This window comes from Miscanthus floridulus, chromosome 14 (assembly GCF_019320115.1).
Source record: "Miscanthus floridulus cultivar M001 chromosome 14, ASM1932011v1, whole genome shotgun sequence".
Taxonomy (NCBI): Eukaryota; Viridiplantae; Streptophyta; class Magnoliopsida; order Poales; family Poaceae; genus Miscanthus; species Miscanthus floridulus.
The window spans coordinates 42134833-42149951 of record NC_089593.1 but is presented as its reverse complement, the minus strand read 5'-3'; positions in this window follow the sequence as shown (position 1 = coordinate 42149951).

Sequence of the window (15119 nt, the reverse complement as noted above, 5' to 3'; positions counted from 1 at the left end):
AATCCAAGAGAGTAGCCTCATTAGTGAATCAAGAGTAGCCAAGTGTGCATCCATCTTCTCATTAGGCTTCGAGTGGTCAAGTGAGAGTTCGTGCTTGTTACTCTTGGTGATCGCCATCACCTAGACGGTTTGGTGGTGATTGGGAGCTTGGTGATCACCCGGTGGAGTTTGTGGGTGACCCAACTCAAGTTGTGAGCGGCTTTGGGTGATTCACCGCGACGGAGTGTCGAAGAATCAACCCGTAGAGAGCACTTGATCCTTGCGCGGATCAAGGGGGAGCTACACCCTTGCGCGGTTGCTCCAACGAGGACTAGTGGAGAGTGGCGACTCTCCGATACCTCGGCAAAACATCGCCGCGTTCCTCTCTCTCTATTTACTTTGAGTATTTACTTTGAGCAATTCAATACTTATCTTTACATTCATAGAATTGTCATGCTAGAGTAAGTTTGGAACATAGGTTGCAAGTCCTTTGTGCGTTAGAGTAATAGAAACACTTTTCTAGGCACAAGAGGTTAATTGGGCTAACCGTAGGATTTAATTATTACAAGAAAATTTAGAATTAGCCCAATTCACCTCTCCTCTTAGGCATTTTGATCCTTTCACTAGTTAAAGTGGGTTCTCTGTTATTTACTCTATCAACAATAAAATAGGCATGAATTTAGGAGCTTAACATAATCATCTTTTGAATTTACGGAGGAGGATGGAAATGAACCAAATTTTGACGAAGACAAGGTAGGGCAACACCGGCCATGTTGTCAGCCTCACGTAGAGAGGAGGATGGCGAGGCGCTGCTGCCGGTACGCCACACTTGCGGAGCGAGAGGGCGCAGAATGGCAAGCGTGCAAGGTTAGCGAGCTAGATAGTGTGACCGCTGGAGGATTATTTTTTATCGGTGGGGCTGATAGGGATGGCGAGGGCGAGCTTGATACCTTCTTTTTTAGGTGCCTTTGGTTCATGAGATGGGGTGGGATGGAGCCATTCCATCCTAGTTTCATGGTTGTTTGGTTCAGATACACAAGAATGGAGCTATATTAACCTAGGAATATTCCCTTGAGATGCTAGACGCTCCGCTCTCAAAAATCCATCGGACACGTTCGCTCCTGTCTCGTGTCGTCTGTTTCCCGCTCGCACGCACGAGGCACGACTAGGACAAGCGGAGGAGGACGGGTAGTAGCTGTATGGCTGGGCCAGCGAAGCTATGGGCGACGACGGGGCGCTCATCTAGGCGCGAGCGGACGGTGGCGCAGAGATCGATTGCCAGACGAAGAAAATAAGGTGTGGTTTGACAGGTCGAACCCACAGGGACGAGACTGTCATCCTACTTCCTCGTGTTCTTCCAATCAAACACCGCATTGAAATGGTTCTATCACTCCAACCAAACGGATACATGGAATCATCTCATTCCTATCATCTGGAATGGATTTGTTAAATCCTACCTCGCGCCCCAACCAAATGGACCCTTAGAGATGCTCTGACGACCAGCATATAGACGGTGCTAGCAAACTGGCCACATGAGATCCATCACATACAAATATGACGTCACATATTCTTTTTCAAATATTCTAAAAGTATAGTAATATGTTTCATGTTGAAAATGACATATAATGCAGTATGAATAATATTATGATTATTTTCCTCCGATTACCCAGAGTTTCGAACTTAAATAGTCAGGTTTTATCACAAAAAGCTACGACGCAACTAACGTACGCTCAGTTTTCTACTCTCTTGGCCTATACATGCATTGATTATGTTAGGATTGTGATGATGCAACCTTTTTAATATAATGTGATGCCTTTTCTGAGCAATAAGCATGTTGCAATAACCTAGGAAAGAGCCAGATCAAGGTTACGCATCAATGCGATGCAACATCGGTTTTCATGTGACCAATACACTTTAGTTTCGATGATCACCTTGTAAATAAAGAAAGGGATCGTCGAAATGTGGAGTATCTTGTGAAGAACGATTACATATCCTTGGAGTACAAGCGAATCCAAAAGAGATGTGAGCAGATGGAAAAGGATAGATATATGCATGTTTGGTTGGTGGTGGAGACGAGCGTGACCAAATACTTGCTAGTCAAGTATTTCGCTTCTTAGGTCGCCACCTTCCCCCCCTGCACCTAAAACGAGAGGTGGCTAGGCCACCTTTACCGTTGTGTAACTGAAACTCAAATCTGGTCCACATCAGGCTGCAAAAAGCTAGCATGAGAGAAAAAAAAATGAAATGGTCCACATCCATCGACCATCATGCACGGTGAGAACTGTATGTGGTGGTGTGTGGCCATCTTATTCTTACCATCATATACACAACTCAAATTACCTACTTAAGCATGCATGAAGTTGAGGCCTGACCAGGGTCAGAGTCATGTTCAAGTTGGGATGGTGAATTCTCTATTTTGGATTAGCGGCCTGTTTAGATCCACTGACTAAACTTTAGCTGGCTAAATTTAGTTACTAGGGATTCAAACGACTCAGCTAAAAGATCAGCTAAAGTTTACATGAGTTTAGCTACTTCCGCCTAGCTAAACCCAGCTAAAGTTTAGTTGAAAGCCTGTTCGTTTGAACTTATCAGCCAACTTATCAGCTAGAATCTACAGTATTTTTCTCTCACAACAAAACAGCTTCAATCAGCTTATCTGACGGCTTTAATACCAGCCGAACAGGCCCTGCCTATTAGCTGGAGGGTCCAAACATCCCGCTAAAGTTTAGCTAGGAGAACTTTTAGCTAGCTAAAGTTTAGCTTTAAAATTTTAGGTAGCTAAATTTTAGTTGGGTAGATTGCTGGAAACAGATCGACTGAAAACAGAATAAAATGCAACATGTGGCCAACAGCAAGGGAAAAAGTCCTAGAATAGGAGCAGAACAAAAGGACCAGGCCACCAGGGGGTTCTGTTTGGTGGAGGCGAATGCGACCAAATACTTGCATGTCAAGCGTTTCGTTTTCAGGCTTATGCATGCTCTGTGCTGCACCTAAAACGAGAAGTTGCTAGGCGACCTTTTCGCCCTTCGTTGGATAACTGAAACTCGAAGTGGCATCCAGTCCCCTGTCCGTGAAGGCGAGCGAGAGGTGCATGCATGGTCATCCTCATATAAGCACGCAGTCACTAAACTCAAGTTAAGATTCATCTTCAGTCTTTTCTTTTCTTTTCTTTCATTCATATTTATTATACTAAAAAAGAAAAAAGAAACGAGCCATCCACTCAAGTCAAGTTGACAAGAAAAAACAAGTACTGCAAAATTCTGTATTTGATTGGAGTTTGCCTTTGCCTTCTTCTAGAGATAAGGCTGGCCGAGACGGGTCCAGGCGCCAGTGTCCTCACCGAGCTTTGGTGCGAGCAGTGGGGTCCAAACCGGGCAACGGTAACTGCTCACCTACCGTACCGGCCGGCGCAGCGGTTGGGAATGGGATCAGCGTCAGCGACGCCGCCCACGGCTGCACACACGCCTCCCATCCCCGCTACCCTCGTACGCTGTCCATATAGCAGCATGTGGGGTGGGGGAGAACGATGGACCGTGCGTGCCCCCGCCTCTACCTCTACAGCCTACCAGCTACCAACGGGGTTTCATTCCCTTTGCTTTGGCATTTGGCACCATCTTCAGGACAGTGTTTTTTGTGATTATATTAACGGTAATGCTTGAGTCCATCCTTTGTCCGCTCGGACGCTGGCTTCCTGAGCTTGCGGACCAGCCCGACCTACTTTTCCTCATGGTCCATCTAAAAATAACGAACGCAGTTTTCTTCCTCCTAGCCCAGTTGCTCGTAGTGCCGCGATGCCCGCATCGTCCACCGAGCCCCGTTCCTCTCCACGCCGCTCCCCGACGCCGCACTCTCCGCCTCCCCCGCGCTCTCCTCCACCCTCTATCTCCATCGTATCCGAGCGCCCGCGGCCGCCTTCCTCCCTCTCCACCGCGCTCGTCGAGCGCTGTGCAGGCACCGACCGCCGCGTGTGGCTAGGCGGTCTGTTTTGCGTCGTCCGGAAGAAGAAGGCGAACAACGCATGTTTCAAGAGTATATTTTAAGTGTTTAAGATGTTTCATAGGTACGTTGCAAGTGTTTTTTATGAATGTTGCAAAAGTAGATCGGAATGTTGCATAAAAATACTTTTACATGTATGTTGCAAGCTTCTGTTTCTAATATTTCATCTATTTTTATCAGGCGTGTGTTGCAAATATGTTTATATGGATGTTGCATATGTTTTACACATATGTTGCAAGTGTTTTATCTAGATGTTGCGTATACTTTGCAATGGTTTTCAAGTGTTTTCATGTGTTTTAACAAGTATTATAGAGGCATGTTTCAAGTGTTTCATCTGCCTTTCATATGTATGTTTCAAATGGTGCACATGTTGTAATTGAACCCACATGCCGCAGCCACCTGCAACAGCTGCTGGGGCGCCGCCGAGCGAGCAGAGACAGCGGAGGTGGCACGAGCGGTCTCTGCACGGGTCTAGAGGCACGGGCCCTATGTGGGCGGAGTGGAGACACGCGTGGGAAACGAAGCGCGGACAGGCCGTGCTAGCGTGAATGGGGGCGGAGTGCAGGCATGTGGAAAACGAAGTTTAGGACGTCCAGACACGCGCATCCGATAGCGCTTCCGTTATATTAAATATATAATTTATTAGTCGGCTGTTGCTGGGATTTTACTTTAAGAAAATTGAGGCGTTTTACTCATGCGGCTTCCTAACTTGCAACTTTCGTAATGCACCTGTGATTGCGAGGGATCAACTACTGTAAGATTAAGGTTATTATTGTAGCTTAGGTGATACACCACTTTCCTTCTTCCTTTTTTTCTTCTGAAACAGCTGAGCGTTGTGGTTTTTTGAAAAATATTGTGGACGAGTGTTTATATATGTACATAGTTGTTAAAACCATAAATTTATGGTACAGTTTTATAACTTTATCGTTTTGGCTTATCAGGTTAATTCAATGATTTTTGATAAGTACGATTCTATTAGAGGACATGGGATTACGGCATTACGCGATGCCGCAATTGGCATCAACTTGAGCTTTGCTGGAGACAGGATTGCATGATTGTCAATTTTTTCGCGAACGTGCCTAAGCCCATTCTGCATGATTGCCAAATACCATTCTCTGATCTTTTTTTCTCTTTTCCTGATTTTCTTTATTTTTTCACTACCACACTGGATTTATGTCTCATTGTTTCCCTTTAAATGTGGAAAAATATCTGTACTAACACGGACGGAATGGAGCTGTTGGCGTAGCATCTCTGTCGGAGGAAAAAAGAGGAGGCTACGACAGACAGCATATATTCCTGTCGCACTTAGACAGCATGGATCAGCATGTATCCTACTATACTTTGCACCGTACGGAGTACATGACAAGCAGGGACCCACGGGATTGGCTGCTGTCAGGGACGATGCTAAATACGCAGGGAGCAGGACGAGAGCTACTAATTGGTACGGGGATATACTGTGCTGGCTCTGGCCTGGTCTTAACTCCTAATCCAACTGCCAATACCCACCACGGTTGGCGTTTGCCGTTAGGTGCGGCCAGTTCTATTTCTATCAGACTTGCATTGCATTGGAGTGCTTGTTATTTAATATTTATCCTTAAAAAATGCAAAGTCATTTACCAGCAATCCTTCACTGATTCGTTTCCAGCTTTATTTCGTGTGTATAATTTGTTGTTAGTCCCAAGCAAACCGTGGCTGCGGAGGAGATGATGATTAAGGGCATAATTGTGCATTCGTTATGTGGCGCAACACTTTTGGGAAGTTTCAGTTCAGGTGCTGATTGTTGTTGCGCATTTGGGGGCCTTTCGCCTCCTGTTCATATTGAGATTGACCTTTCCTATGTGTAATAATAATAATAATAATAATAATCCCACGTTGTTGTGGTCTTGCTATGGTACTACATTTACTTACTAGAAGGTAATATCACATGAAAGCAATGGCCCTGTTCGCTTATCTTATGAGCCGTACGGTTTCAGCGAAGGAACAATGTTTTTCTCTCGTAACAAATCAGCGAACAATACTTTCTGTCCTAGCTTTTCAGCGAAACGAACAGGGCCAATATCATTAGATATATTGTGAAATATATTTTCATAATACACTTAATCGATTTCATACATGTTGGTACTCTATAAAGTTGATTAAACCTAAAATTATTTGACTTAGAATAATTCTAGAAATCGATTTGTTTTAAGATAGAGGGAGTAATTTTTAGCTACCACGCCTAAACATGTTTCAAATTTAAGAGGAGAACGAGTAATTAATAACAAAGTACTGCTGGTTGTTCACTGCACGGTCACTAGTTAACAAAACTAGCTGACCAGGTATGCCATGCCATGCCATTAAAAAAATCAACATTTCAACGACCTAACAGTCGTCACCCCCTTGTTCCAATGATATGATGTTGTTTGTTGTGGACTTTGGCCATGTTCGCTTGTCTAATGAGACGTACTATTTCAGCGAACGAACAGTATTTTTCTCTCACAACAAATCAATAAATAGTATTTTTAGTCATGGCTTTTCAGCAAAGCAAATAGGGCCTTTGTTTACTTATGGTAGTACTGTGTAGTCGTCGTACTCTGTCATTTTTCTTTCGCCGAGAAAACACTCTGAGTTAGATATAGGTAATTTTTGGACACTGTGGTCTGTGGTTAGCCTGCAGCTTCACCATTTATCAGTAATGACCTACTGTGATGTCAGGTTCAAACAGTCCTATCCTGAAATCTGAACGCATTGTCTAAGGTGTGCACATGTTCATGTGTGCGCGTTAATTTTAGGAAATAACGCTTTGCATAGCTATTTATATGTACCTTCTTTTTTTATATAAAAAGAGATAACCAGCTGAAAACAAATAATAAAGTTTAGTAAAGGGTACCCCTCCCTGTCGCCTCCTAGGGCAAAGGGAGGAGTGACGTTGCTGTTGCCAAAAACTCATCCCCTACCATTGCAGGTATGTGCGCAGCGGGGGCAGTATACGTCCACACCACAATTCCCTCCCCCTCTCTTGTCTCTTCTCCATCTTATAGTTGTTCTTCAGGCGCACATTGAAGGATGCTGCCGGTGCAAGGATGTTAGATTCGGGGCTCTTAGGCCTGGATCAGGTCCTCCTTGTCCCGAATCTGCGACCTAGCGGGGCGAGCGCAGCTACCTCGTGGCGACTGCTACACCATGGGCACGCTAGTCTATGCCTTGGGCAGCCTCTCGTGGCCAGAGCGAGAGAGTTGCTCACATCCTTGGCAGCACACTGGTCACGACGGGCTTGAGCCCTTGGTCTTAGTGAGGTATGCTGGAGATACGTGTGGCGTAGCCGACACGGCCTGTGTGCCCTCCTTGTCGCATCTGCTCGCGCGGCAGCCCCTCTGCCTCACTATGCTCTCGTCGCCCTCTCTGTCTTCCTGTGTCGGAGGCTTGTGACTGTGGACGCTCGGAATTTGGGTGAAACCCAGCGTTTTGTTGCAGGCCGACAACGTTGGTCTAGCTTGTGTCACTACCTCCTTGGAGATGTTCGAAGATTCCATTCCTGCTGCTTTGATTAATGATGGTGGCGTCCGTGGATGTCACTCTCCTTCTTGAAGACGACATTTAAGCACTCCTACCGCCGTGTATCCACACGTTCTTTTGCTCCTATCACCGGATCTGCTCCTTTTATTGTGCCTGTATGTGCCTTATATACTTCTTCGCAGTGGTCTGTCCTGCTGAGGTGATTGGCTTTGTCGCCGTCATTTGGTTTTGTGGAGGATGCTTTTGTAAGGAAAATGGACCCTAGGCCCATTCACTTTGGATTTTGGTGTTTGATGACCAACACAACCAAATTGGACCAATAAATTTGCAAGTGATTATTTTGTAGTTCAATAGGATGCAAGACGTGACTTGGACGAAGGCGACGTGATGATCCGATGATCAACACCATAAGCAAGACCTTAGAAGCACAAGAGAAGACCCAAGATATCAAGCAAAGTCCAAGCACGAAAATAGGAACCAAGTCGGACACAAGATCGCGAAGAAATGAGCTCACAGAGGTGACAGGACGCTGCACAGGACGTTGCACAGGACGCTTCGATGCACAGGATGCTGCACCGGACGCTGCACAGGACGCTGCACTAGACGCTTCGATCAAGAGGCTCGGCAACAGCAGAGTCAACAGCAGCGATCGAACGCTACACCGGATGCTGCACAGGACGCTGCACCGGACGCTCTGATGCACAGGACGCTGCACCGGACGCTGCACAGGACGCTGAGTGCCAAAGTCCGGTCAACATCAATAAGGTTCCAGAGAGCTGTTTTCGTGACCGGACGCGTCCGGTCAGTGCTGACCGGACTGAAAGGTCCTAATGGCTAGAGGGGGGTGAATAACCTAATAAAAATTTCTACAACAACACTTAACAAAATGGTTAGACAATTATGAGGCGAAGCAAGTGTTGCGCTAGCCTACTCAAAAGGCAAGCCTCCTATCACAATTCTAGTTTAGATAGTGTCTATTCACACAATAGCTGTGACACTACTCTATGTCAGTGTGCTCTCAAAGACTAACTAAAGAGCCACACCAACCAAGCATGCAAGCTCTCACAACTAGCTACACTAAAGAGCTTGACAACTAGTTTGCGGTAATGTAAAGAGAGTGATCAAGAAGGTTATACCGCCGTGTAGATGAAGGAACCAATCAATCATAAGGATGAATAACAATGAAGACCAATCACCTCGGAATCAATGATGAACACAATGATTTTTTATCGAGGTTCACTTGCTTGCCGGCAAGCTAATCCTCGTTGTGGCGATTCACTCACTTGGAGGTTCACGCACAAATTGGCTTCACATGCCAAACCCTCAATAGGGTGCCGCACAACCAACACAAGATGAGGATCACACAAGCCACAAGCAATCCACTAGAGTACCTTTTGGCGCTCCGCCGGGAAAAGGTCAAGAACCCCTCACAATCACCAAGATCGGAGCCGGAGACAATCACCAACCTCCGCTCAACGATCCTCGCTGCTCCAAGCCGTCTAGGTGGTGGCAACCACCAAGAGTAACAAGCGAAATCCGCAGCGAAATACGAACACCAAGTGCCTCTAGATGCAAACACTCAAGCAATGCACTTGGATTCTCTCCCAATCTCACAAAGATGATGAATCAATGATGGAGATGAGTGGGAGGGCTTTGGCTAAGCTCACAAGGTTGCTATGTCAATGAAAATGGCCAAAGGTTGTGAGCTACAGTCGGCCATGGGGCTTAAATAGAAGCTCCCATAAAATAGAGCCGTTATACCCCTTCATTGGGCATAACGCGGGCTAACCGGACGCTCCGGTCCAACTGACCAAACGCTGCTCCTCAGCGTCTGGTCGCCCGATGGCGGCCACGTGTCTCCTGCGTTCAACAGTGAATGTTTGATCTCAACGGTCGACATGTTGACCAGACGCTCCGACAGAGCTTACCGGACGCTGAACCCTCAGCGTCCGATCATTTACAGTAAGGGTCCAAAACGTGTTTTTGCCGACCGGACACGTCCGGTCATGCTTGACCGGACACAACCCTAGCGTCCGGTGCTTAACCCTAACCACTGTGCCGACTGACAACACGACGGGACATAGCCCTTCAGCGTCCGGTCACAGAGCGACCCAGCGTCCGGTCAGTTGACCGACACCAGCATCATTTCGACCAACTCTATTTCACTTCTAACTTCTCCACCCTTGCTCTAATGTGCCAACCACCAAGTGTATCACCTTATGCACATGTGTTAGCATATTTTTCACAAACATTTTCAAGGGTGTTAGCACTCCACTAGATCCTAAATGCATATGCAATGAGTTAGAGCATCTAGTGGCACTTTGATAACCGCATTCCGATACGAGTTTCACCCCTCTTAATAGTACAGCTATCAAACCTGAATGTGATAACACTCTCTAAGTGTCTTGATCACCAAAACAAAATAGCTCCTATGGTTTATACCTTTGCCTTGAGTTTTTTGTTTTTCTCTTTCTTCTTTCCAAGTCCAAGCACTTGATCATCATCATGGTATCATCATCATGCTATGATCTTTGTTTGCTTCGCAACTTGGAGTGTGCTACCTATCTCATGATCACTTGATAAACTAGGTTAGTACTTAGGGTTTTATCAATTCACCAAAACCAAACTAGAGCTTTCAATCTCCCCCTTTTTGGTAATTAATGACAACTCTTATACAAAGATATGAAATAAAATTCAATTGAATCCATGTTGCTTGCCCAAGCATATTTACCATTTGTAAAAGGATATTGACAAGTTTCATGAACCCCAAATGGTAGCAATTGCTCCCCCTACATATGTGCTAAGAGTTTGGATTGTAGCTTGCACATATGCTTAGATAGGAAATATAGGAGTCAATGTCTACCACATGATGCTAAGGTATAAAAGATGGACCTTTGAAGCATGATACCAATCGGAGTGCACCAATATATCATCCTTAGCACCATGATTAGCTCAATACCACTTGGAAACACTTGGCAATGAAATCATTAGATATTCTATGCATGCTAGTTTTTCATTTCATCATTCAAACCTACAACTAGCATACACCACACAAGCATGGATATTTTAAATTTAGAACTTATGCCATGCAAGCAAACATATGAAAGGCACATTCAAATGCATCATACAAGTTCATGAGCTTGCTCCCCCTACTTGTGTGCTCAAAATTTTAGTTGTTCCCTTTCCTTTGTCATATCTCTCCCCCTATGTCATATATCAAGATATCTTTATGTTTCTCTCCCTTTATGATATTTCTTCCCCTTTTTCACTATCTTTGCTACTATCTTTGTTTCTCTCCCCCTTTGTCATCAATGACCACAAAGGTTCTAAATATAGATAGTATTACTTGTAGGGTCGAGATTATCAATATCAATCAATGGGGTGAGGATCATTTTCCAAAATTTGGTCTAGTCTAGATCATTTATCAAAGATATTTAACTCGGTTTGATCCAAGGACAAGCTTCTTCACACCTCCAAATAAGGGTTATCTTGTAACATGTTGAGTTAAACACTTAGAGCTCATTTTCTAGATCAAACACTAGGTTTACAAGCCCATGAACATGTGATATGCTATTACTAGATCAAATCAAGCATAGAAGCAATAGTGATATCATATAAACATCAAAATCATTTGATTTTCATGAATGAGCTTAATAAAATAGAACCACTAGAAAGGTCCTAATAAAATTGAAAATGTGACTAGATGCACTAATCATGTCTTTAGCAAAGATGTATGTCATGCCAATCAACTTTTACCTTGGATTGCTCGAAGGAGAGGCATGTCATATGAGTGGGGAGTGCATCAACACATATTTGAGAAATCCAATATGTTCAACTCATTTCTTAGCTTGCAAAACCTTTTCTCATCCAATGGCTTGGTGAATATGTTGGCAAGTTGATCTTCGGTGCCTACACTCTCAATGCAAATGTCCCCTTTTTGTTGGTGATCTCTTATGAAATGGTGGCGGACATCAATGTGCTTTATTCTTGCATGTTGAACCAGATTGTTGGTCAACTTGATTGCACTCTAATTGTCACATAGCAATGGCACTTTCTTGAACTTGATTCCAAAGTCACTCAAAGTGGCCTTCATCCAAAGTATTTGTGCACAACAACTACCGACGGATATGTATTCGGCTTTGGCGGTTGATAATGCAACACTATTTTGCTTCTTTGATGACCATAAAACAAGTGATCTTCCCAACAATTGACAAGTGCCCGAGGTGCTCTTCCTTTCAACCTTGCATCTCGCATAATCCGAGTCAGAGTAACCAACTAGCTCAAACTTTGCTCCTTTGGAATACCACAAACCAACATTTGGTGTATGCTTCAAGTACCTCAATATTCTCTTTGTAGCTTTCAAATGACTTTCTCTTAGTGAGGCTTGAAATCTTGCACACATGCATACACTAAACATGACATCCGACCTTGATGCGGTCACATAGAGTAGGCTTCCAATCATAGACCTATACAACTTTTGATCCACCATATTTCCACTTGCATCACTATCCAAGTTGCCATTGGTTCCCATTGGTGTGCTAATGGCTTTACTATCAATCATTCCAAACTTCTTGATCATGTCCTTGATATACTTGCCTTGACTCACAAATGTACCATTCTTCAATTGCTTGATTTGAAGACCAAGGAAGTAACTTAACTCTCCAATCATGGACATCTTGAACTCATTAGCCATTATCTTTCTAAACTCATCACAAAAATCTTGATTGGTTGATCCAAATATGATGTCATCTATATAGATTTGCAATATAAATAGATCTTTTCCAATCTTCTTGATAAAAAGAGTGGTGTCAACCTTGCCCATGGTGAACCCTTTAGAGAGTAGAAAATCCCTCAATCTCTCATACCATGCTCTAGGTGCTTGCTTCAAGCCATACAATGCCTTCTTCAACTTATACACATGGTTGGGCTTCTTGTCATCTTCAAAACCGGGAGGTTGCTCAACATATACTTCTTCATTGATGTAGCCATTGAGAAATGCAATCTTAACATCCATTTGATAGAGCTTGATGTTGTGGGCATAAGCATAGGCTAGCAAGATTCTAATTGCTTCCAATCTAGCAACTGGGGCATATGTTTCTCCAAAGTCAAGACCTTCAACTTGTGTATATCCTTGTGCTACCAATCTTGCTTTGTTCCTTACTACTATCCCATCTTGATCTTGCTTGTTTCTAAAGACCCATTTGGTTCCAATCACATTCTGTCCCTTTGGTCTTTCTACCAACTCCCATACTTGATTTCTTGTGAAGTTATTCAATTCTTCATGCATAGCATTTACCCAATCAACATCCTTCAAAGCTTCATCTATCTTCTTTGGTTCAATGGATGACACAAATGAGAAGTGTTCACAAAAAGATGCCAATCTTGATCTTATTTGTATACCTCTTGAAATATCACCAATGATAGTGTCCAATGGATGATCCCTTGCAACATTGGTTGGTTGGAGGATTGGAACTTGATTGCTTGCATTTGCTTGATCATTGGGTTGAGATGATGTACTAGCCACTTGATCTTGTTCATTGTCATGAGAGCCACTTGTACTAACTTGATTTGTATCATCTTGCACATTTGAGTTAGAGAGCACTTGCACTTGATCATCTTCATCATCATTCACTTGCCTAGGCCTCAATTCACCAATATCTATGTTCTTCATGGTATTTGAAAGTTGAATGCCTCTAACATCTTCCAAGTTCTCATTCTCTACTTGTGAACCATTGGTTTCATCAAATTCAACATCATAAACTTCCTCAAGAGTACCACTATCCAAATTCCAAACTCTATATGCTTTGCTTGTAGTGGAATATCCAAGTAGGAATCCTTCATCACATTTCTTGTCAAACTTGCCCAATCTAGTGCCTTTCTTCAAGATATAGCATTTGCAACCAAAGACCCAAAAATATGCAATGTTGGGCTTTCTACCATTCAAGAGCTCATATGGTGTCTTCTCTTTTAATGGGTGACAATAGAGGCGGTTGCTACAATAGCGAGCCGTGTTGATAGCTTCGGCCCAAAAAGATTGACTCACATTGTACTCACTAAGCATAGACCTTGCCATATCAATGAGTGTTCTATTCTTCTTCTCGACAAGGCCATTTGATTGAGGTGTGTATTTGGCCGAGAATTGATGTCTAATTCCAAATTCATCACACAACTCATCAATTCTAGTGTTCTTGAACACACTACCATTGTCACTTCTAAGTCTCTTGATGGTTGTTTCAAACTCATTATGAATGCCCTTGACAAATGATTTGAATATTGCAAACACATCACTTTTGTCCACTAGAAAGAATACCCATGTGTATCTAGTGTAGTCATCCACTATCACAAAGCCATATTTGTTTCCACCGATACTAGTGTATTGTGTTGGCCCAAATAAATCTATGTGCAATAACTCAAATGCTTTACTAGTGCTCATCATGCTTTTCTTAAGATGGGTGTTTCCAACTTGTTTGCCGGCTTGACAAGAGCTACAAAGCTTATCTTTTTCAAACACAACATCTTTCAAGCCTTTAACTAAGTCATGCTTAACCAATTTATTCAATTGTTTCATTCCAACATGACCAAGCCTTCTATGCCATAACCAACCCATGCTAGACTTAGTGAACAAGCATGTAGATAATCTAGCTTCACTAGCATTGAAATCAACCAAGTATAGATTCTCATATCTAAAGCCTTTGAAGATCAAGTTAGAGCCATCTACACTTATGATCTCTACATCATCTACCCCAAATATGCATTTGAATCCAAGATCACACAATTGTGCCACGGATAGCAAATTGAAGTTCAAGCTCTCTACTAGCAACACATTAAATATGCTCATGTCATTTGATATTGCAATCTTACCAAGCCCTTTGACCTTGCCTTTGCCATTGTCACCAAATGTGATACTATCATAACCATCATTGCCATTGGTGTTGATTGAGTTGAACATTCTTGCATCACCGGTCATGTGTTGAGTGCACCCACTATCAAAAACCCAATGCCTTCCTCTGGCTTTGTAATTGACCTATAAAAGAAGATCAATTCTTTTTAGGTACCCAAACTTGCTTGGGTCCTTGAAGGTTAGTCACTAGGCTCTTTGGTACCCAAATGGCTTTCTTCTTTGAGCCCATCCATGGTTTACCAATGAACTTAGCCTTTACACCATTTGTACCCTTAGTAAGCATATAGCATGAATCAAGCTTAATGGAGGATACATTAGCATTTTTGCTCTTATTTTTGCATTCTTGCTCTTTGTGACCCACTTGCTTGCAACTAGTGCAAAACCGACCATTGTTCTTCACAAAACTAGTCTTGTGAGGAGCAAAGGCCGCTTTGCCTTTCTTGGGAGTATAGCTCAATCCCTCTTTGTAGAGAGAAGCTCTTTGGCTACCCAAACACATAAGCAAGCGGTCCTCACCACCATAAGCTTTAGCTAAGGTGTGAGTGAGCTTAGTGACCTCCTTCTTGAGGTTCTCATTCTCAACCACTAGTGAGGTATCACAAGTGAGACCATCACTACTAGATGAGGTAGAAGTGGAAGTACTACAAGAAGGGTTAGTAGGAGCAACAATGATAGACATAGATAGTGATTCATCAATTATATCACAAGTTAAACCTACATTGCAAGTTTCAACATGCTTCTTTTTATT